This window comes from Phoca vitulina, unplaced genomic scaffold (genome assembly GCF_004348235.1).
Source record: "Phoca vitulina isolate PV1807 unplaced genomic scaffold, GSC_HSeal_1.0 scaffold65, whole genome shotgun sequence".
NCBI classification, from domain to species: domain Eukaryota; kingdom Metazoa; phylum Chordata; class Mammalia; order Carnivora; family Phocidae; genus Phoca; species Phoca vitulina.
Window position 1 is genome coordinate 4,282,383 of NW_022589768.1, and position 21,565 is coordinate 4,303,947.

Genomic DNA, 21,565 nt, shown 5'->3' on the forward strand with positions numbered 1-21,565 from the left:
TCTACTGTCTTCTGTGATCTCAGATGCTTTTCAGATAATGTTTGTCTTAATCAGCATTTTTTTATTTTCTGGAAAGTTAGTCTGAATAACCTTGTCAGCCACAACCGGAAATGAAACTTGAATGGTTTTAAATTTTGATTTAACCTTTGTTTTAATTCTTCTCTAGTACTGGTACCTATTGTGAATGGTTGCTGTAAAGAAATGTATAAGAGATGGCACATGTAAAGAGCCTAGCAGGCATCCGTTGCATGGTAGTGAGTAATTTTTCCAATTTTCTTTCATTTTTCAACATTTTTTTGTCCTCCTGCTTCATATAATTCTTGGAAAACCACTTTGTCTTTCCACTTAAGTTTTTTAGCTTTTATACCAACCAGACCATTCACTGGTTTTAGTTACATAATCAGATTTTAACTTTTAAGGTTTCCTATGGATCTTGTAGTTTCTGGGCATATTTATTTCAAAATTGCTTGTTCTTGGCTTTATTAGCCTTTATTTCCTTAGGTGTAGGTTTCATGTTAAGCTTGCTGCCTCATGATTCTGTTGGTCTTCTGAAAATATTTGGTCAATATTGGTTGTAACTTGTATTTTAAAATGGCCTTTGCATTTGAGATTGCCTGAAAGTGGGTGTGCACATACCATCTAAGTTTACTCCAGCCTACCCTCAGGATGGGAGAGCACTTCATAGGTGACAGTGAGCACTGCTAGAAAGTGGCTGTAGCAGCCACTTTCCTCTTTACCTGGATGCAGTAAGGCATTAGGGCTGCCAAAGACAACTTTTCTTAGTTTATTTTTATTAGCGATAGATTTTTATAAAAGTAAACTTCACTCATCAACTATTTGATTAAGTGGAAGAATAAAACACTTAGTAAAGCCATATAAATGCTTGATTATTTTTCATTTACTTTCTTTCATAATATTGAGCTGAGTCTCTAGCATTCTCGGAAGCTGACCAGTAAATTGTTTCCCACTATCATTGTGAGCTCATGGATGTGATGTGTTTGATGTGTCTTGATCCACTGCAGTTATCTGTTTTTGTTCAGATTGTCCAATCTTTGAACAGTTGAGCTCTCACACCCAGTAGGGTGGCTATAAGAAAAAAAAAACAGGCAATAACAGCTGTAGAAAAAACAGAGCCCTCAGACATTGCTACTGCAAAATATTACAGCTGATTTGTAAACAGTTTAGCAGTTTTGAAGGATAAACATAGAGTTTACTATATGACTCAGAAATGTGCTCCTGGGTGTTGACCTAAGAGAAATGGAAACGTGTCCCCACAAAAACTTGAATATGAACCTTTATCACTTATTATTCATAATATCCCAAACATGGAAACGATTCAGATGTCAACTGATGAGTGGATAAACTAGTGTGTGGTATATTCATACAGTGAAATATCATTCGGCGATAGACAGGAATGAAGGCCTAATTCATGCTAAAATACTGATGAACTTTGAAAACAATATGCTAAAGTGAGAAAAGCTAAAGACCCTGTGTTACATCATTTCGTTTCTGTGAAATGCCCAGAATGAGCAAATAATGTAGGTATAGAAAGTGGATTATTGGGCTTTTTTTTTTTTTTTTTAAGATTTATTTAGAGAGTGTGTGTGTGGTGGGGAGGGGTAAAAGGGGAGGGGGAGAGAGAATCTTAAGCAGACTCCCTGCTGAGCACAGAGCCCGACATGGGTCTCTATCCCATGACCCTGAAATCATGACCAGAGCCAAAACCAAGAGTTGGACACCTAACTGACTGAGCCACCCAGGCACCCCAGTTATTGGATTTCTTTGGACTGGGAGAAGTTGGAGGGAAATGGGGGTTGAGTGCTAAAGGGTACTCATTTCTTTTTGCAGTGATGGGATATTCTAAAATTGGTTGTGATCATGATTGCACAACTCTGTGGAAATACAAAAACCATTGAACTGCATGTTTTTAGTGGGTGAATATGTGACTAAGGAGAAAGGAATATTTGCATTATGTAACAGGATTAACTTTCTTAAAGTGTTCTTATGAATTAGACTAAATCCTGTTTTAAAATGGTCTGAACACACATGAAGAGCCTGTCCTTTTAGTCATCAGACAATAAACTGTCGGTGCTGGGAATACGGATGTGAGCAGATGTGTCTGCAGAGAAGATGTAGAGGAGAGCTGTGAACTGTATGCGTGTAACCGCAGGAGTGTTGTGGGGAACGGGGACACACAGTTCAGTTATGCTAAGTTACACGGAAGCATCTGGACTGAGGGGGCATGATAGAGAATGGCAGTGTGGGGGGGTTCGTGATTGCATGAATGACTTCCTACATACCGGTAAGGGAGATCCTCTCTCTGAAGAAGTGGCATTTATGCTGAAGACCCCAGTGAAGAAGAGCCAGCCATATAGAGGAAGTGATTTAATACCAGGGCAGAACAAACAGGAATGTCCTGGGGTAGGTGGGATGGGTCTGAAGTTAGTATAGTTGGGGGGTGGGAAGGCCCTTAGTGGGGTGGGAAGTGTGTTAAGTGGTAAAGCAGAGTTAAAAGGAAGCGATTTCAGTAGTCCAGCTGAGGAGTGTGTTGGCTTGGACTAGTATGGTAACAATGGAGACAGGGGTAAGTGGACAGATTTAGTGTGGATTTCAGAAGTAGATTTAACAGGACTTGCTGATTATGGCGGATGAGGGAGAGTAGAATCAAATTTGTCTGGCAAACTTAGGTGGATCCATTTTCTGAATACTAGGAGGAAAAAGGGTACAATTAACAACTCTGTGGAAATGAAAGAATGCAATGAAAGAATGCTAAATCTTATAAAAGTTAAAGAGATTAAGTAGACCCTTGCCATCCAGTCCGAGAATTTCACCACAGATTTAAACAATTGGATTCTATTTTTTACCTATTAGATTCATGCAAAGTAAAGTTTGGTAAGGGTGTGGAGAAATAGTCCACATATAGTTGGGAATTCAGACTGGAATTACTCTTGGGGCAATTTTGGCCAACACCTATCAGCTTTAAACATAGTGGTCATGAGAAATATGCACTTGTCAAGAATGTTTCCCTGAGAAAGTGAAAGTAAATGTAGAGGGATGTATATTGCCTTACTGTTTGTAGAACAAAAAATAACTACTAGGAAAGACCTGAATGTCCATCAGTGAAGATGTGGCGAAAGCTCCCGGGATGGACTACCATGCTGCCACAAAACAATGACTCCAAAATACAGTATTTGAAAAAAGATGTGAAATATTACATTTGACCCTTTGTTTATGTTTTTTTAAAAGCTGTGCATTTATGTGCTTTGTGCACATGAAAGAATCTTCTAACAGTACCTCCAGGCTGGGGAATTTGAGGAAGGAGATAATTCTCACTTTTATTTTCCTTTCCTATTTGAAGTCATGCACATCACTTCTCGGCCTTTTGGCTAAGATCAGGGGAAGTTGTGCACACTACTGTCATTAGCTCTGAACGTGACAGTGAACCTCCTGGAGGACAGTCTTTGACCGTGTCTCATTCTCATGATAGAATTCTAGAAATACTGGACCGCTAACACCTGTGCAGGATGTGAGTACAAAGAGACTCAAACCTATGACCAAGAGCATCCCAGAAGGGTTACCAAGTTCTTTTCTTAAAAGATCACTCATTTTTATTTAAATATACTGTTTTTTAATATATCATGAGTTCCAGGGTGCCTGGGTGGCTCAGTCGGTTGAGCATCGACTCTTGATTTCAGCTCAGGTCATGATCTCAGGATTGTGCGATCGAGCCCCACACGGGCTCTGCACTGGGTGTGGAGTCTGCTTGAGATTCTCTCTCTCTCTCTCCCTCTGCCCCGTGCATGCGTGCATGCGCTCTCCCAAAATAAATAAAATTTAATATATCATAAATTCCTTTGTCAGAGAGCTTACCCAGATTTTAAATTCTTAAAACAATTTTCTGAATTTTTTTGTGATTTATGTTTGCTATAGATGAATTGGAAAATTCAGTACCAATTTATACATCCTCCTGCCTATAGTCTACTTCGGTTGTTTGGAAGACTGTTAGTCCCTTTCTGTGTACTTCTGGACATTTTCATGCAGTTGTAATCCTGCTTTCCATGGTTTATTCTCCTTCCCCAACTACTTAAGCATTCTCCTCCATCATGTGTGGAGACAGGAATATTATTAATGGCTAAGTTCCTACCTCTTAATGAGCGAAATAGTTATTTTCAGCTTCTCACCATTAATAGCTTTGTGACAAACATCTCTATAGGTAGGCATTTCTCTGCATTTATGAGTATTTACTTAGAGATTCTTAGCAATACAATTACTGAGTTGAACGGTTTTAATTTTTTAAGCTCTTTATGATTTATGGAAATGCTGTCCTTTTATAGTCCCTCCAGCAATTTGAGAGTGCTTGTCTTATGTATTATGCAGAGAAGAAAATTACCAAAATGACTCCTCACCACTGCATATTATACCTTTAATTTTTCTGGTTTGGTAAGCAGAATTCTTAGTTGAATTCCCATTTGTTTTAAAGTGGAACGACTTCTTTTTTTTTTTTTTTTTTTTAAACAGCATTAGTGTTTTATCTTCTCCCTTGTTGAATTTCCTACTGACCTTCTTTTTCTCTTTGATTGGGAACGCCACCAGACACTCTGGAAAAACCAAACTGCTTGAAAGACCATTGTATTCCTTCCTTTGTTGTGAAGTTAAAAGAAAATATGTAGCTTTTTAATTCATTGTTACCTAGTTCCTGTGAATAAAATCCTGTGAGGAAAATGTGTTAAAATGGGCTTAGACGGGCAAACACTCCTCACAGGCAGTTTTGACTCTTTGGGATGTTAATGATGGCCAGGAATAGTGCTTGTCCTGAGTCACACCTGTGTAGCTCCGTGTCCCTGTGGAGGAAGGTTGTATGTGTGTGCGTGTGTGTTTGTGTGTGTGTGTGCGCGCAGCTGTGAATCCAGATTTGGAATAGCTGTGACTCCACCTTGAACCTCGGTCCTTTGATTCTTTCCCAGTGAATATGGGATATGGACTAACTTTTTATTTTTTTATTTTTTTTTTTATTTTTTAAGATTTTATTTATTTATTTCACAGAGAGAGACACAGCGAGAGAGGGAACACAAGCAGGGGGAGTGGGAGAGGGAGAAGCAGGCTTCCCACGGAGCAGGGAGCCCGATGCGGGGCTCGATCCCAGGACCCTGGGATCATGACCTGAGCCGAAGGCAGACGCTTATCCACTGAGCCACCCAGGCGCCCCGGGTTATGGACTAACTTTTAAGTGTTCATTCTTAGGCACATCAGTTGAGTTTCTGGTTTTTACCAGCAGTCCGTCTGTTTCAGACAAAATATTACTTAGGTAACTTTTTGTTCTGACCAAAATTCAGAGAGCAGGAGAGAGATCAAATTTGTTTAATGTGCTTTTTTTTTTTTTTTTTTAAGGAAATTAATATTTAAAAGTAGGGGTCTTTACAAACAGTGCTATAGTTTAAAGTGCTTTAAATCTTAACCAAATGCTTAGGAAAATGTAGTCAAAATTTTTTAGAGATTTATTTATTTATCTCTTTATCTATCTATCTATCTATCTATTTATTTATTTATTTGACACAGAGAGACACAGCGAGAAAGGGAACACAAGCAGGGGGAGTGGGAGAGGGAGAAGCAGGCTTCCCGCGGAGCAGGGAGCCCGATGTGGGGCTCGATCCCAGGACTCTGGGATCATGACCTGAGCCGAAGGCAGATGCTTAACGACTGAGCCACCCAGACCCCCATTGTTTTTGTTTTTTATTTTAACCTTGTAGAAGAAAATAATACCATCTTATTAATGGAAAGGCCACCTGATAAGATCTCATCCTCACAGAAAGTAGGGCAGGGGTTATGAACTGAAAATTGATAGCTACTGGTTGTTTTTAATTCTTCTGTTAGGAAAAAAATGCTTCAACTATCTAATAGTCAAAGATGTTGTAAACCAGACAAGATATTTGGAAAGCAGACTTCCTCAGGGAAATCCTAACCTACCTTCCCCCATGGGGCCAGGAACCTCTTTTTTTTTTTTTAAAAAAAACATTTATTTTTAAGTAGTCTCTATACCCAGTGTGGGACTCGAACTCACAACCGCGAGATCAGGAGCGGCATGCTCCACTGACTGAGGCAGCCAGGTGCCCCAGGGCCAAGAACTTCCGTTATGTACTGTGCTGTTTGTCTCTTCACTCACATGGTGGCTCTTCATCGGTGTGATTCTTTGGACTGCTGCACACTGCGGTCACTGACTTGCAAATCTATAAAGGCAAGAGCTATAGCTGTTTTTCCTCCCTTATCATATTAGCTGCTGCCTGACACATAAGAATCTCACTCAAGTACTTTTTTTAAACCTAACACATTGGCAGAACTTAGAGTTGGATAACACCAGCGTTGGTAAAGGTGTTCACAAATGCATAGAAAATGATGTAAGAGAAATTTATTTTAAACTATTAGAGGAGATTAGAAGTGAGGATGAGCAGTGTTGCAGGAATGAAAGTGAGCTTTTAGTTTCTACCCTGTGCTTGTGTATTGTCTTGAGGTCCTACCTTTTTTGTCTTCCACGTAAAGTGTACGTCCACCCCGAGTGCCAGTGTGTCACTTTGACATCTAAGCCGGCCCAGCCACCGTGGTCACATGGCTTCACCTCGTCTGAGCTTCGGTGTCAGCACTCACAAAATGGATCTAATGCCTTCTCCATGTGTTCTTAGTTTTTTCATTTTTAATAATTTTATTCCAAAATACTCAACATGTGATTTATATAAACATGAGGAGGTATTTTATTATTTTTTTTCATACTAAGTCTTCAAAATGCAGTGAATACGTAGTTTAAAATTTTTCACTGAGATACACTTGACGTATAACATTGTGTTAGTATTAGGTGTATAACATGATTTGATACATGAATTTATTGCAAGATTATATGCAGTTTATTCTAATGACCTACATTATATTTCACATTCACAGCCTATCTTGATTTGAACTGTAAATTTTCATCCAAAATAGTTGATATGTATTTAAGTCTTATAAAATACAAAGTTGAAAATGTAGATTCACATTGTTGTGAACCATACTAAAAGTGTTCCAATAACAGACCCAAGTTGCCATTTTTTAATTCAAATGTTAATTCACTTCCCTAGTTGGAATAGCTACTTTTTAAGTCCCAGTGGCCCCATGTAGCTAGTGTGTTCTGAATGGGACACGGCAGTCCCAGAGGAATGTGGGACACAATCTGGCAGGCCAGGGGGTGGCATCCATCCTCTTTGGTTCACCTTAGGATTCTTTTTTTTTTTTTTTTTTTTTTTAAACACTTTCATCCTATTTTTTTTTTTTTTTTTTTAAAGATTTTATTTATTTATTTGAGAGAGAGAGAATGAGAGAGAACACATGAGAGGGGGGAGGGTCAGAGGGAGAAGCAGACTCCCTGCCGAGCAGGGAGCCCGATGTGGGACTCGATCCAGGGACTCCAGGATCATGACCTGAGCCGAAGGCAGTCGCTTAACCAACTGAGCCACCCAGGCGCCCTCACCTTAGGATTCTTGAGCCTGGCAGCCAATCCAAATTTGCTTATGTCCTTGGCTCTCGAAGTGAAATTTCTGGCTGTCCTGTTTACTGTGGGGATGATTTCGTTGCTCCATATGCTGTCCCCTTATGAGACAGTCTCAGAGTTTGACCAGGAAGCAGAACGACGGTGGTTATTATGGACTCTAAGGACTTATTTATTAGAGGACTTAGATATTATAGGACTTAGATTACGTTGTTGAGGGGAGGTGGGGTGGGAAGGTGAAAGGTCACAGAAGCATCACTAAATAGCCCTCTTGAAGTACTGGTGTAGGTGGACAGTCGGGGCTCACAGGGCACCCTAGGCGAGACCGATCTGGCTGCTAGGGTCAGGCCTGCAGGGGAGCCGGTGGAGAATCTGTAGAAAGCTGTTGCCACTGCCCCCAGAGGTGGGTCTGGGCTTGCTCTTTTCTCCAGGGCCTGTTGTAGGGCGGAATCACAGATGTGGAGTGCAGGAGAGCAAGCACGAAGCTGGATGCCGGCATCTTTGTGTCTGTCCCTCGCTGTGTCCAACTCTGCTGACCTCATGCTCTTTGACTTTCTCAGCCCAGCTCCACATGAGGTTGTCTGTAGAGAGGGGGACAGAAAACACTTGGACTTGAGGAGGAGAGTACAGTATAGAGGGGCTGTGGTGGAAAGTGGGAGGGGGGCCAACCCTGAGACTCCAGTCCGTGAAAGGAAATGCATCTTACCAGATTGTTCTAGAGCCTGTCCAAGGACTCTGCTCTTTTTCTTGCTTTATAAAGCAGGGAATGTGATGTTTAATTTCTAAAATCCTTGGTCTGTGTGGTACCATCCCCATCTGCTGGAATGTCAGGGCTTTGCCACTCAAAGCTAAGGCTTGATGATGTTTTGATCACAGGTAGGGTTACTCCCACTGCGGTGTGTGCCTTCCAACCTCTGAACGCAGGTGTTTTTATTTTTGACTAAAGAAGAAACGAGTACAATTATGGGAAGAGAAGGAACTGTGCAGAGGTCAAGGGTTAAAGCCGGAATCCATAAGTGAGGGGCCTGGACTAAGTGGACTCCAAAGTCCCCTCTATTTTTTTTTTTTTTTAAGATTTTATTTATTTGACAGAGACACAGTGAGAGACAGAACACAAGCAGGGGGAGTGGGAGAGGGAGAAGCAGGCTTCCCGCCGAGCAGGGAGCCCGATGCGGGGCTTGATTCCAGGACCCTGGGATCATGACCTGAGCCGAAGGCAGACGCTTAACGACTGAGCCACCCAGGCGCCCCATAAAGTCCCTTCTATTTTTAATATTCTGTGGTTTATTGTATTTAAATTATAATCCTAATTTTGTATTGTTATTGAACTCCTAATGTCAAATTTAAAATCTTTTAATACGGATTTTTCTTTGTAAAAATTTTTAGAAATTTTTTCGAGTTTATTTAGGGGATATTAAATCTTAGTTACCTTACCCTGTTTAATAACCTGTATGTTTTTCTTGTTTCAATATGTTCATTGTAAAACAGACAAAAGGAAAAGAATCTTATGTAGTCCCACTACTCAGGGATAACTAACATTTTAGCATATCCAGTATTTTTCTAACATATATATATCCATATTTATTAAAGTGAAAGCTTTCTGAACATACTACATAGTGATGTGCCTCTTTCTCTTCCTTTTATCTTTTAGAGTCCTTGATTTTCTGTGTCTCTGTCAAAGTTACATAGCATTTTACTGTGTAAATAGACACAATATGGGATTCTTAACCCGGATCCATGGATAGAATTCAGGGAGTCTAGGAACTTGGACAGGTGAATAGATCTTTATTTTCACCTATGTTTACCTGAAATGTAACATTTCTTTCTATTATAAATGTTGGCAACAAGTCGCAATAATCGCAGGGTCTAATACTTTGGCAATAATCCTCATCATCAGTAGGATGGTCAGACATTTTGTATCTGATTTCTTTACAGTCATTGCACATATTTTGAAATGTTGTCTATACTCATCTTTACTTCAAAATTATCACTGGGCTGCCTGGGTGCCTCAGTCCATTAAGTGTCTGCCTTCAGCTCAGGTCATGATCCCTGGGGTCCTGGGATTGAGTCCCACATCGGGCTCCCTGCTCAGCAGGGACCTCCTTCTCCCTCTCTCTCTGCACCACCCACCCCCGCCCCGAGTCACATGCTCTCTCTCAAATAAAATCTTTAAAAAAAAATACCCAAATTATCACTATTTTATATATTTAACAACATTTTTCTTAGAAGGTATCAATAGGCTTTAGCAGACTGCCAAATTGTTCATGGTTTAAAAAGTTAAGAATTCAAACTATTGGATATCACTTGCTTACATATGTATCTGTTTTAAACACTAGTAGAAAGTACCTAAAGTTAAAAGTTTTGGCTACATATGTGGTTATTTAGATATAGAATAAATCTCTAGAAGTAAAACTATCAAATAAGTATCTTTCAAAGCTTTGAGTGATGGACATGTCAGATCACCTTCCAGATATGTACAAGATTCGTCTTTCCATAGGATATGAAAGCACCGAGTCCTTTTAAAAATCACTGGCTTCTATATTCTCTAGATCTGCTGTGGTTTGGCACTGTAAGGGGTCTCCAGTTTGGTGTCATGTTTAAGGAACTTGTGCGAACCCCAAATTTGAACAGTAGAGCATCACACTTCATTGTGTTTAGATCACACTAGTTTTACATGCAACTCAGGCTCCGCCTCTGGCAGTATATTGTAGTCCAGGACCCTGGACCAGAGTCTTCAAGAACTTCTGTTCCAGATGCTGCCATGCCGGGAGCCATAGATCGGGTGGAGCTGGCCTCGAATCAGCAGTCCTCTCTTGTGTTCCATGGGGAAGAAGAAATTGTCACTTTCAAAAATAATGCACGCACATGGCAGTGGAGTCTTGGAAACACCAGAATGTGAACTTCACATTTTGCTGAAGAAGTGGGAGACGGGGGGGAGGATAATAAGAGGGGAGAGAAGTGAGTGTTAAGAATTGAACTCTTTTTTTTTTTTTTTTTAAAGATTTTATTTATTTATTTGACAGAGAGAGACACAGCGAGAGAGGGAACACCAGCAGGGGGAGTGGGAGAGGGAGAAGCAGGCTTCCCGCAGAGCAGGGAGCCCGATGCGGGGCTCGATCCCAGGACCCTGGGATCATGACCTGAGCCGAAGGCAGATGCTTAACGACTGAGCCACCCAGGCGCCCCAAGAATTGAACTCTTGAGGCACCTGGGTGGCTCAGTCTGTTAACCATCTGCCTTCGACTCGGGTCATGATCCCAGGGTCCTGGGATTGAGCCCCGCATCGGGCTCTCTGCTTGGGGAGCCTGCTTCTCCCTCTGCCTGCCACTCCCCCTACTTGTGCTCTCTCTCTCTCTCTCTGTCAAATAAATACATAAAATCTTTAAAAAAAAAAAAAAAAAAAGAATTGAACTCTTGATGGGTTGGTTTCAGTACAATGCTGCATGGGGACCTAAGTGGAAAAAAGAGAATCCACTAATAATTTACGGATAAAACCACCCTGAGTTGGGACATGTATGAGGCAGACCTGGCCTGAGAAAGTGCCCCAGGGTAGGAGAGAGGCAGAATAGCTTGGTCCCTGGATTTGGATCCCACCTCTGCCACCTAGTAGCTTTGTCGTTTTGGGCCTCTCTGGGCCTTGTTTGCTCTCTAGTGGGGGGGAAAAGATTTAACCAAGTGGTCTTTTAGATCCTTTCCTGCTTCTCTTTGTGGCTCTCATCTGGTGGGCGGGGCATTAGGGACTTTTGTCCCAAAGATTCTCTTCCGGTAGTGATTACTTGTTTGGTCAGTCCTTGCTAAAGAGCCTGAATTATGCAGAACACTCTTATTGGCAAATGATCAAACACCTGATTAGAACTAATCTTACCAAAATGTGAGATGTGTTGGAAGGCTCTTGGTATATACCTCACAGAATAGGAAGAAATGGCCAGAGAACTAAGCAAGGATGCTGAATCCAAGGCCTTCAGTTTTGTCAAGATCTTGTCTCTTTGCAGCCTCTCCACAAGTGTGGGTTTCATTTTCTCCTTTTGCACGGTTGCCCTGTTATCTGAGGAAGGGGATATGTTCACATTCTCTAGCATCATGAAGCCAGGAAATTGTTCTTCCTCTGCTTTATCTAATTAGAAAAATCCCAAAAAGGACTCCCAGTTAGCTTGGTGTGAGTTGTGCCCATACGTGGACTGGTCTCTGTAGTCCTAGGAATGGTTATTCTGGCCCACGTTGGGTCACATGTTCACCTGTGGACTGTCACTGTGATCAGAGAAGCAGAATCCTATGGGAAAATGGCATTTGCCTTTAGGGACAACTTGGATGCCATAGGAAGAAAAACAGTTCAAACAAAGTCCTGGTGTGTGGGAAATTTATAAAAACATGGTCTAGGGGGGCGCCTGGGTGGCTCAGTGGATAAGCATCTGCCTTCGGCTCAGGTCATGATCCCAGGGTCCTGGGATCGAGCCCCGCATCGGGCTCCCTGCTCCACGGGAAGCCTGCTTCTCCCTCTCCCACGCCCCTTGCTTGTGTTCCCTCTCTCGCTGTGTCTCTCTCTGTCAAATAAATAAATAAAATCTTAAAAAAAAAAAAAAAAACATGGTCTAGGAGATTCATGAATGAGGCAGCAGCAGTCTTCAAACATCTGTTTGTATACATCTCATTGATTAAAAAAACAACCACCAACATACCCCACAATGAGGTATCAATTCACACCCATTAGGATGGTCAATGTCAAAACAATAGAAAGGCGTGTGGGTGAGGATGTGGAGGATTTGAAACACATGTGCATTGCTGAATGTAAAATGGCGCTGCCACTGTGGAAAGCTGTGTGGTGTTTCCCAAAAATAAAACATTAAATGTAGAATTACCATCAGTTCCACTTCTAGGTATATACATGAAGGAATTGAACCCATATTTGTACACCAGTGTTCACAGCAGTACTATTCACAGTAGCCAACAGGGAAATAACCCAAATGTCCATTGACAGTTGAGTGGATAAACAAAATGTGGTGAATACATACAGTGGAATATTATTCAGCCTTAGAAAGGAAGGACATTCCAGTACAAGCTACAACATGGATGAACCTGGAACCTTGGACACAAAGGACAGAATGTATGATTTCACTTCTATGAGGTTCCTGAAGTAGTTGAATCCAGAGGGACAGAAAGTGGTTACCAGGGACTGGAGATGGGGCTTGTGGGGAGTTGTTAGTGTTTAATAGGCACAGAGTTTCAATTTGAGATGAGAAAGTTCTGGCAATACGCAGTGACAATAGGCGCACAAAAATGTAAATGTACTTAATGCCTCTATGTTGTATATTTAAAAATGGCCAGAATGGTAAAATTTTGTGTATAGTTTACCACAGTAAAAAATTTAAAAAAATACAACGTACTTCTTGCATATGTAATTTGATATCTAATCATAAGTGAAAATGTATCCGGTAGAATAAAAATAGACCTGTTCAATACCTATTATCTATTTGAGAAATATGTAAACCCATTCTTTAACAGTAGGACCCTTTTCATTGTTCCTCTTCTCCTTTCCTCATATTTCTAGTCTACTTCTCCCATGGAATTTTATTCTCATGTAATATTTTACAATTATGGGTCTTTTGTTGATAATATGTTATACTTCTCAGCAACAAAAACAGTACATAAATTGAAGTTTTAAATTATTTCCTGTGACTAAAAGGCTGTAAGTGTTCTGGATTGCTGTGGCCTTTGATCGCTAGGACAATTGGTTTAAGACAATCTCAATGTTACAAATTTTCATAAAATTTTCTTTAATAATTGTTTATTGGAAGTGCTTCTTAATGAGATGAGACATTTAAAAAACCCATGTAATTTTGGATGACTCACTTACTGCTGGAATGACACAGGGTTTTCAACACCAAATATATTCCTATTTTTTGTTTTTATAGGTCTGTGCTCTGAGTAAACTTATTCAAATAAATACATAGATGGGAAATGAAGGAGTTGTTAGAGCAGTGTCTCTCAGTTGTTCGAACTCCTCGAGTTCTATGCAAAAAATCAGACATCTGTCATTATTTTTAGTCTTGTACTTGCTGACAGTTCCATTCACTCCTTCATATTTGTGACGAAGAAGGAACTGGAAACCATCTAATTTGCGAAAAGATTTGTTACCTAAGTCATCAGTTACTGAATTTCTCAGTTTTTTTGTAAGTATACCAACAGTGCTTGATGAAGGTTTTAGATAACTACTATGTCTATCATTCTTTGACTTAGAGACCTTGTTTATCTCTGTTTACCTAAAGGGTTGAGAAAATTACTGTCAATTTGAAAATACATCTTTGCCAAGAAAGTATCTTAAAATGCTTTTTATCTTACCACTTTAAGTATGTACTGTCAAAACCGTGGGTCTCTAGATTCTAACTTGCTGTACTTACGGAAAATGTCAACCATAAAATCTCATGAAGTCAGTTCTTACCGTCAAACCAATTAGTTCAACCAGACGTGCCTTTTGTCAGAAAAAGTCTGACTTAATTTTCCCCTAACATTTTATTATGAACGTTTTCCAACATACAGAAAAGCTGAATGAATTATGAAGTGAACAGCCATCATACCCACCACCTAGATTCTACAGTCACCTTTTGGTCAGGTTGCTTTACCATGTACCCATTTATATATCCCCTTAACCATTTAGAAGTACATCTTACTTTCATAATACACTTCAAAGTAAGTTGCAGACGTGGATATGATTCACTCCTAAATACTTCAGTATGCATGTCATTAACTAATGTTTAGTATTTGTTTACAATTTTTTGAGGTAAGATTTCTACACAGTGAAATGAATAAATCCTATATGGATCACTAGATGCATCCTGAAAAATGCACACACCTGACCCCAGTTCCCATCAGAATGTAGTGTATTACCATCCCCTCATAAAGGTTCCTCCTACCTCTTCCAGTTAGCTCCCTCCACTCCCCACCCTGTCTCCTGCAGAGGCAACCACCAGATTTCACCACATACTAGTTTTGCCTGTTTTCTAGAACTTCAAACGAGAGTGTGTATATATATGTGATTCCATTTATGTAAAGCTTCTTTCAGTAATTACTCTGAGATTCCTCCATGTTGCCTCTATCCGTTTATTCCTTTTGACTGCTGAGTCATATTCCAGTCAATACATATGCCACATTTTATTCCTCTGTTGATGGTCACTTGGGCTGTCTCCAGAATTTGGTGATCATGAATAAAGCTACTGTCGCCATTCACATACAGACCTGTTTGTAAACCCGTATTTTCATTCCTCTTGGTTGAGTACTGAGGAGTGGGATTGCTGGGTCATAGGATAGTGTTCTGTTTAGTTGTGTAAGAAATCTGCAGACTTTTTCAAAAGTGATCGTACCGCGCATATAATCATGGAAGTTCTGATGGGCAACACTAAATGTTGGCAAAATGTGGAGCCAGTCTTTCTAATTTTAGCCGTCTTGTGGGTGTGTACATAGTTCCTTGTGGTCCAGTTTGCGTTTTTTTGACTAATGATGTTGAGTTCTTTTTCAAGTGCTTACTGACCGATTATATATTTTTGTGAAATATCTTTTCAATATTTTGTGCTCTTTTGAAAAATACTTTTTTTCTTTTACTTTTGAGTTAAGGTTTCTTTATACATTTTACATACTAGCCATTTATCAGATATGGTTGCGGATATTTTCTCCCACTTTGTAGCTGTCCCGATTATTTTCTCAATGGTGTCTTGATGAACAGAAGTTTTTAACTTCGGTAAGTTCAGTTTATCAAAAGTTTTTTTTTTTTCAGTATTTTTTAAAGATTTTATTGACTTGAGAGAGAGCATGAATGGGGTATGGGGCAGAGGGAGAAGCCGACTTCCCACTGGGCAGGGAGCCCAATGAAGGGACTCAATCCCAGGACCCTGGGATCATGACCTGGGCTGAAGGCAGATGCTTAACTGACTGAACCACCCAGGTGCCCCCCAAATTTTTTCTAATGATGATTACTTTCTCTGTCCTCCATAGGAAACCTTTGTGTCTGTCCATTCCCCCGCCCCAAGTCACAGAGAGTCTGTTTTCTTAGAGAAACTTTAGTTTTAACTTTTTAAGGTCTCTTTGATCCATATTGAATTAATGTTCGTATATGGTGTGAGGTCAGGGTGCATTTTTTTCCCCATGTGGATATGTGGTGGTTCCAGCACCATGTGTTAAAGGGTCTGTCCCCACTGAATTACTCAAAAACCAGGTATATTATTGGGCTTGCATTGACCACGTGGATCAATTGGGTGGGAATTAACTTTTTTAACAATATTTAATCTTTCAGTATATGAACATGGTACATGACACTTTAGAATCTAAACGTTGTTAATATTCATTTAAGAAATATTATAAAAATCACTTTTTGTTATCATGGAAATAATTTGTGGACTTTATTTGAAGATTATTTAAAAGCGGTCAAGGCTAAAATAAGCCAAGGATCCCATTTTTATGGTGGGACATAGAAAGTAAATCAGTTGTTGTCTCTCCTACCTTAATCTGTAATGTGATGTATAATGATGTATAACAAAAATCATATGTAAGCTTTCCCTGAATGTCTTAGCCATCATGTATGCTCTCTCATCTAAACTGTTGTTTCACTTATTAGCATGCAGGTTAACAATAAATTATTCTCTGGAGTGTGAACTTCTGGGGAGTTGTGATTAACTCAAGCTTAACCTTTAATGTTTGGTGACTAGTGTAAGAGAAAGTTAATAAGTAAACTGGGGCCTGGAGATTGGCTTTGATCTGAGAGGCAACAGAGAGCTGTTGAAGGTACTTGTTTAGTGGAGTGAACACCATGAAGAAAGTGGTGTTGAGTAAGAATGGGGTGAGTTACCTGGAAGAGACAATCTGGGGTAGAAAAACCCTTTTAAACTTGTACTCCTCAGAGTGTGGCCAGCATCCCAGGAGTGTTGACATCATTTGGGAGTTTGTTAGGATTGCAAGTTCTGGGCTTGACCCAGACCCACTGAATCTGAATCCGTGATTCAGAAAGATTGCCTAGTCATTTTTATGCCCATTAAAGTTTGAGGAGTCCTGCTCTGGAGAAGCTTGCAGTCTCCCTGGCTTGAGGGGTTAAGGGCCGTAGTGCAAACAGAGGAGTTGAAATGATCTTGACAGATGTCTGACTCCTTGCATGTTTGTTCTTTCTCTTTAAGTTGCCGAAGTGGATTTTCAAAATCATCATTTTGGTTTTCTGGATTTTTGGAGAAAATTATCTTTCAGACAGTCTTTTTAGAAATACATTATTAGAAATGCTACTTTATAGGCTTGTTAAAACCTTAAGAACCATAAATCATTGACTAAGTAGACTCGGCTGACTATAAAGTCATTTGAAAGAATCTAATGGGGACAAATGATCCAATGTCCTTCTCTGCTTTTCCCAGGGACTGGAATCTGGGGATGAAGTTGAGATTTTTGTAAAAGAGCTCAAGTGTGGTTGCTAAACAAACTATAATAGTGTGCTGCTTTAAGGTCAAAAGAGGGAAAAGAAAGGAGAGGACAGATCTTATTTTTGTATTGTTATAATTGTGCAGTTACTAAAGGAACATCCATTAGCAGCCCGCTAACGTCACACATACACTGTTTGTATTTTTCTGTTCCTTTACCAAAATCTCCATCAGCACACAGAATCATCACATTGTTCTAGTCATGGTAGAGATGCAACTTTGTAGTCTGCTTATGCCCTTTAGTGTATTTTCCTCCTCTCCAGCTTCTTCTTCCTCCTCCTCCTCTCCCTCTCATCCCTGGCCTCCCTAGCTCTGATGTCTGGTTCATCTTGGGCCCATGGTGGGGCTCATGCAGACACACCTTGCTTACCTTCTTCCCTGTTACCTCCTCAAAATCAGGTCTCCTTTTTCCTAGGATCACCTTGTGATATATCTGTTCTCTGAAGCCAACCAACTTTTTGCAATCACCATCTGCCTTTGTAGAATGCCTTCATGGTTTCAAAAGTGATGGCCTCCTGGCACTGTTCTCATCTTACTTCCTCTACTCCCCAGATGCTCAGGAATGGTGGCTGCGGTGGACCCCGAGCAGTTTTGTGCTAAGTTCTGCCGGCAGAGGAGTCATCAGAGGACAGACAGGTTCCGAAAAAGATGGAAAAGATCAGAGTTGAGGCCACTCCAAGCCCCTGAGCCAGAGTCCCTGGTTCACCTCTGCATTTTGAGTCTGCCAGGGGATGCTGTATTTTAGATTGTGGCAAACTTTGAACTTTGGGTCAGTTTACTTATCTCCCTGAGTTGTATGGCTACTAAGAAATTTGGGAGATTAACTGTAAAGAAGATAACTGATATTTTTTCAAAGGGGAATGATTTTAAAATTTTGAACCAAATTAAGAAACTTAAATCAGAAGCTTTGTATAGGTATTTGTATAGGTATGGATAAAGGAAACTTGTAGGAAAAAGCATTTAAGAGAGATTGTTCAATAGACTGCCTTTGAATGAGAATTTTCACTTCATCTTGCGCTGGTTACCAGCTTTTAATACTTCAGAGTGCTTAGTTGGTGCTTGGCAACAGATGATGAAAATAGCGTCCAGTGAAAAGGGGCAGGTTCCTGTCCAGCATCCGCAGTGAGTTTGAGAAGCAAAGAAAAGCTTTTGCTCAGTGAAATTACCCTTTGCCTTTCAGACCTCTTCCCTCACTGCACGTCAGCTTGGTTGACAGTGTGCTCCTCAAACTTTCTTTCAGTACAGAGGAAAGAGGTGGAGCAGAATGGTAAATTTGGAGAGAGAGGATTAGGCAGCCATTGGAAAAGAGGCTTTTTGAGTAAAAGGTTTCTGGAGGGACACCTGGCTGGTACCGTCAGTAGAGCGTGTGACTCTGGATCTCGGGGTCGTGAGTTTGAACTCCACATTGGGTATAGGGATTACTTAAAAAAAAAAAAAAAAAACGTTCCTTGAGTAAAACGTTTCTGAACACAACTGGCTGTGGATAGAGTGACCGTGCCTACCAGTTCACCTCCGGTCTCTGTTTAAGCTTGCTGTCCTGGTACGATTTTGTTTTAATTGAAGTATCATTAACATAGAGCGTGACGTTAGTTTCAGGTGTACGGCCTAGTGATTGGACAGTTCTGTTTGTTACTCAGTGCACAGGAAATAATGTCGCCGTCTGTCCCCATATGTTACTACAGCATTATTAACTATTTATCTAGTGTTGTACTTTTCGTCTCTGTGACTGACTGACTTTAAAACCGGATGTTTGTTCTGGTATGATTATCAAAATTTGCCCCCTTTCTCTCTCAAAAATGCCTTGGTTTGGATGATAAATTATATGGTCACCCTACTGAAAATAAAACACTGATGAAATACTTTGTGTCAGGCAGCGTACGAGACACTTTATGTGATCCTGAAAGGTAGCTGCATTTGCCACCCTACAGATAAAAAGATGCTCAGCAAGGCTAAGTAACTTGGCCGAGATCAGCCAGTGGCAGACCTGGTGAGCAAAGCAAGATCTATCAGACTTTTAAAGCTATTTAATTTTTCCCAGCCTGCTACATTAAGCATTTAATGGGTACGGGCTCCATTGATTTTTAGGATCTAGTGAAGGAATCCTGCAGTGGTAGTGAAAGCCTTTTTCTGGAAGAAACCGTGGAATGGAGAATATCTGGATAAGGACAGCGGTGATGCTTGTAGTGGGGACGCTGGCCGTGAAGGTCAGGTTGTATTTAGATCCCGGAGCTTCTGGATGTGCATGGCCATCAATGTCCTGAAACAACCCTGCTGCTTGGGCCTGGGTCGGTCAGCTTGGGGTGGGAAGGCTGTGGAAGTTGTATAGATATATCGCTAAAACTTTCATGTGCATACACAGCAACTGGGAATCTTGTTAAAATGTAGATCGTTTCTGTAGGCCTCAGGGGGGCCTGAGATTCTGCACGTGTAACAAGCTCCCCGTGACACTGATACTGCTGGTCGGCCACACGGACTCTGGGCAGCAGGAATATGGTTAGTGATTAGGTTCTCTTTGCCAGGGTCATGGGGGTAGTCATGTACACAAAACCCTCATTTTAGAGGTTGGGAGGGACAGTTGCTTCTAGGCCTAGGTGGCCTCACTGTGGGTAGAAGGGACTATATGGAAAGATGGTTTGGGGAGGGGAATGGGTACTTAAATATGGATGTTTTTAAAGGTAGCATTACATTTTTGTAGTTAGTACATACAGATTATTTTTAAAGTATACCCTTAGCTTGTGTGAAGTGGGGACATAGAGAAGCAGGAGGGAGTGTTCTGGGGTGAGGACAGCACAGCATGGTGCGGTGGTGAGCAGGGCTTTAACAAACACAGAGAGCAAGCAGAGTACCTACAGCCAGACAGGAATAACGTGGATGGATGACACAGCAGCAAAGCTCTGGGGAAAAGAAAAAAGAAAAGAAAAAGAAAAAGCCACCTCCAAGGGTAGGAGTCCCTCCCACGGACTGGTCATGTCTCCCCTCTCGGCTATGCCTGAATGCCTCAGGGCACGAGGGGACGTAGTGCAGGTGGCTCTGGCTAGCTTCTCCTGTGGCCAACAGCATTATCCCCACCTCTGCCACCTGGGACCCTGTCATGGGCAGTCTCAGGTGGGCCTGCTTCCTGTGTCTGGTTCCTCCTCGTGGAACACAGGAGAGCAAGCGTGGTGGCGTGCTTCCAGCCTGGTCTAGGTGTGAGCAGCCCGCCTGCTGGGGCTGGGACTTGGCTCTACCTTCTTTTCTGAGGGGGGAGCCTTGTGACTAGAGGTCATGATGGAAAAGGACTGATGGGGGAGAGCACGTTGGCAAAGAGGAAATGGTGGAGGTTCCACAATCTCTGGGCAGAGCTGGACTTCGTTGCTGGAGCCGTGCGTGTCACAGAAGTAGGGCCTGGGTCGCGGGCAGCACCCCTGACTGAGGCATCTGTGAGCCTCCTGGCTGGCCAGTGTAGCTCTGAGTGCTCCTGGAAGGCCAGAGAAAGAGTATCAACAGAGCGGGTGGGGGAAGCTCCTGATCTCTGACGAGGCAGAATACAACTGGGACCGTTTCTCCTCTTTCCGTCTCTCTGACAGTGTTCTAGCAGGGTCGCCCCAGTCTGTCCCTGTGGTTGCTGGAGGGTAGGGGAGCTGGACCTGACCTTTCTGCTCATGACTCACTGCCCATCCTGTTGGGGACGGGGATTGTCCTGGTCAGGGCAGAGCTTACCCTGGCGTGTGGGCTGTGGGACACACCTGAGCAGCCCACTGAGTCCCTTCCCTCTGCCACAGCTGACCCCTTTTCTCTGTGATAAACGGCTCGAGACAAGCCTGGAGCACCAGGTGGTGTTCCCCAGGGTCCAAGTGTGCCGTGTTTTTCTGAAGGTGATTCTCTCCCTCCGTGGTAAACACTGCTGTGTCAGGGTGCTGCTCAGGGCCACTTGGAGCACATAGATTTTTGCTAGCAGGATTGTGAAGCTTTGCATTGGGCTGCAAAACCAGGGCTTGAGCAAGCAGCTGGAGAGAGTCCAGGACTAGAGTGTTTTTGGGTTTGGGGGTGGAGAGCAGAGGGAGGGGAAGGGAGGGGCAGGAGGGCAGAGCTCCACAAGCAGGCAGTCGGCTGCTTTGGCTTTGCTGTCAGCAGAGAGGACTTCAGTCGTGCCTGAGGGCCGCTTGGCCACCATTGCTGGAGACCGGAGGGCGCTGCCTCGGAACCCTGACTTACCGGCACTGCACCCGGACTGTTCCAAGTAGCTGTTGTGCTGTCTTTTCCCGGGGAGGCAAGTCTCCTCCCTGTCGTCCCCTCCCGCTCCTCCCCCATCCTGTGAGGGATGATGCCGCTCTGTGTTGCACGGCTCAGCCGGCTGATGTCACTGGCAGCGGGAAGCATCAGCAGCCTGATCACATGCTGGCCCAGTCTGTAATGCAGACGGGATAGGGGTGTGTATGTGGGGAGGGGGGCTGTATGGCAACTGCTCTTGCTCTAACGCCCCCAAAAGTGCAGAGGCAGCGGCCGCAGCATCCAGCCAGCTTGGATGTCTGCTCCTTGGGCTTGGGGAAACTACTATTAATAATACTTATTGTTGGTAATACTGGGGAAAACAGCCCTTAACTCTGGGGTTTCTGCTGTCGTCCTGTCC

General features: G+C 42.1%; 1 protein-coding gene across 8 annotated transcripts in view; it reads left to right on the top strand.

Moving 5' to 3' along the window:
- The window catches only part of CPEB1 (cytoplasmic polyadenylation element binding protein 1), a 94,374-nt gene that overhangs the window by 46,585 nt on the left and 26,224 nt on the right, over positions 1 to 21,565 (top strand). For 2 of the 8 annotated variants that reach the window (XM_032391858.1, XM_032391857.1), the window contains exon 1: positions 21,220 to 21,365. The exons of 4 other annotated variants lie outside the window; for them this stretch is intronic. The gene's annotated coding sequence lies outside the window, so the exon portion shown is untranslated. 2 more of the 8 variants (XM_032391859.1, XM_032391856.1) reach the window with 2 other exon arrangements.